Source organism: Schistocerca serialis, chromosome 7 (assembly GCF_023864345.2).
Source record: "Schistocerca serialis cubense isolate TAMUIC-IGC-003099 chromosome 7, iqSchSeri2.2, whole genome shotgun sequence".
Lineage (NCBI taxonomy): Eukaryota > Metazoa > Arthropoda > Insecta > Orthoptera > Acrididae > Schistocerca > Schistocerca serialis.
Window position 1 is genome coordinate 427,986,910 of NC_064644.1, and position 3,050 is coordinate 427,989,959.

General features: G+C 44.1%; 1 non-coding gene across 1 annotated transcript; it reads left to right on the forward strand.

Moving 5' to 3' along the window:
• The first annotated feature begins 504 nt into the window (after window positions 1-504).
• Window positions 505-578, forward strand: Trnat-ugu (transfer RNA threonine (anticodon UGU)). The gene has a single exon. It is a non-coding gene; the product is annotated as a tRNA-Thr (tRNA).
• The last annotated feature ends 2,472 nt before the right edge of the window (window positions 579-3,050 follow it).

The window sequence follows — 3,050 nt, forward strand, 5'->3', positions numbered from 1 at the left end:
TTGTTGATATACCTCGATGTTGACAGCTGAAAATGTGTACGCCGACCGGGACTCGAACCCGGGATCTCTTGCTTACATGGCAGACGCTCTATCCATCTGAGCCACCGAGGACACAGATGAATAGCGCGACTGCAGGGACTTATCCCTTGCACGCTTCCCGTGAGAGACTCATTCCCAACTGTCCACAATTCTACATATGTATTGTACCTTATAGACATTTGCCCACCCACTCATTACCTGCGCACGCTTTGGCGATTCCCGTAAGAGTTTGGGCAACCTGTGCGCATTCGCACAGACGAAGGTCACTGGCTACGTAGCCGTTAACTATATATGCGAAGACAGTAACTTGTTCTCGAAAGAACTGTTACTGTTGATGACCGTTGCCTGGAATAATGTCTATAAGGTACAATACATACTGTATGTAGAATTGTGGGCAGTTGGGAATGTGAGTCTCACGGGAAGCGTGCAAGGGATACGTCCCTGCAGTCGCGCTATTCATCTGTGTCCTCGGTGGCTCAGATGGATAGAGCGTCTGCCATGTAAGCAGGAGATCCCGGGTTCGAGTCCCGGTCGGGGCACACATTTTCAGCTGTCCACATCGAGGTATATGAACAACACCTGTCGGCAGCTGAGTTTTTCAGTTGGTCATCAGTTATTCCAAAATCAATTGCCCGTTACCTATCTAGCGGTGTAGTTCGGCGTGCAGTGATATACGTCGTTTCTGTTCGTGGGATCTTAGTGGCCAATCTCAGTCAGTTGACTTTGAGTACTCACTGATATACTTCAGTATCCGGAAGTGATGGATAATCGCCCTGCATTGCAAGAAAATGTGCAGAATACGAAGGAGATATTTGCGCAGAACGAGCATTCGATCGTCTCTAACGTTATTACAGCTTGTGTTAAGGTGGCTACACAAAAAGAACTGTTGGCTAATATTACCAGTCCCAATCAAAGGAGTGCGGTTTATGCAAACGTCAGCCTCGGCAAAATAGGACGCATAAGGAAGGAACGCGAAAACAAGGCGCATGGTTTACTGGAATCGCCGCGAAGAAAAACTAATAATTTAGGGAGGAAACCCATCGTTATAGACAGTTTCACAAAATATGTCATTCGACAAACGATGGAGTACTTTTACATAAACCAAAAAATAATGCCCACATTACGGAAATTACTCACTGGCTTGAAATAAAAAATACATTTTCGTTGCAGAAAGATGTTTTACACAAGACATTGCGTGAAGTGGGATTTACCTGGAAATACTTTTCAGACATGTTTACGAAGACAATCACAAAAAAAGCAGTGCGAATCGAACTAATACAACACACGTAATTATAAATTCTGGTTACTTTTTAAACACTCTTCGTGTTGCAGGAACTGTTAAGTTTTAATGCAGCCCTTCAAAGAAAACTTTTACCTTTTAGTAGAAGCACAAAGTAAGAACAAGCCTCAAATTCTACAGACTGATTGCACTATATCTGGTTAGTCTTACGAATAGAGGAACATACATTCATATGAATAGGCATTCGGTTCTATGTTTGTAGTAGAATCCTGACTTCCGCTCTTATGTTGATATCATTTACTCTATAATGTTTTGTTTCGAAGAAGCTATCGTCTTTTGTTTTCCTTATAATCTTAACGCATTTGTCTAAAAATAAACGCAGACGGGACGTATCTGTACACGGCGTCGTCACAGATTTAACGCGCGCACCGCGACAGGGACTATACTACGTTGTGGAACAGCCTGTAGAAGCGCCCTCTGACGTAGCAGGGTAGGCAGAGTGGGGACTCGCGCGCTCGCTCTTCAGTTTACCGACAGACTATACCTCGTTCCACAACTAGTATCTTCTCTCCCTGTTCCACTCCCAAACAGAACGAGGGAAAAATGAATGCCTATTTGCCTCTGTACGAGCCCTATTCTCTCTTATCTTATCTTTGTGGTCTTTCCGCAAAATGTAAGTTAGCGGCAGTAAAATTGCACTGCAGTCAGCCTTAAATGCTGGTTCTCTAAATTTCCTCAGTAGCGATTCACGAAAAGAACGTCTCCTTTCCTCTAGAGACTCCCACATGAGTTCCTGAAGCATTTCCGTAATACTCGCGTGATGATCAAACCGACCAGTAACAAATCTAGCAGGCCGCTTCTAAATTACTTCTATGTCCTCCCTCAATCGGACCTGATAGGGATCCCAAACGCTCGAGCAGTACTCAAGAATAGGTCGTATTAATGTTTTATAAGCGGTCTCCTTTACAGATGAACCACATCTTCCCAAAATTCTACCAATGAACCGGAGACGACTATCCGCCTTTCCCACAACTGCCATTACATGCTTGTCCCACTTCATATCGCTCTGCAATGTTATGCCCAAATATTTAATCGACGTGACTGTGTCAAGCGTACACTACTAATGGAGTATTCAAACATTACGGGATTCTTTTTCCTATTCATCTGCATTAATTTACATTTATCTATATTTAGAGTTAGCTGCCATTCTTTACACCAATGACAAATCCTGTCCAAGTCATCTTGTATCGTCCTACAGTCACTCAACGACGACACCTTCCCGTACAGCACAGCATCTTCAACAAACAGACGCACATTGCTATCCACCCTATCCAAAAGATCATTTATGTAGATAGAAAACAACAGCGGACCTACCACACTTCCCTGGGGCACTCCAGATGATACCCTCACCTCCGATGAACACTCACCATGGAGGACAACGTACTCGGTTCTATTACTTAAGAAGTCTTCGAGCCACTCACATGTTTGGGAACCAGTTAGTTAGGAGTCTGCAGTGGGGCACCGAGTCAAACGCTTTCGGGAAGTCAAGGAATATGGCATCCGTCTGATACCCTTCATCCATGGTTCGCAAGATATCATGTGAAAAAAGGGCGAGTTGCGTTTCGCAGGAGCGATGCTTTCTAAAACCGTGCTGGTGCATGGACAGCAACTTCTCTGTCTCAAGGAAATTCATTATATTCGAACTGAGAATATGTTCGAGAATCCTGCAACAAACCGATGTTCAGGACATTGGTCCGCAATTTTGAGGATC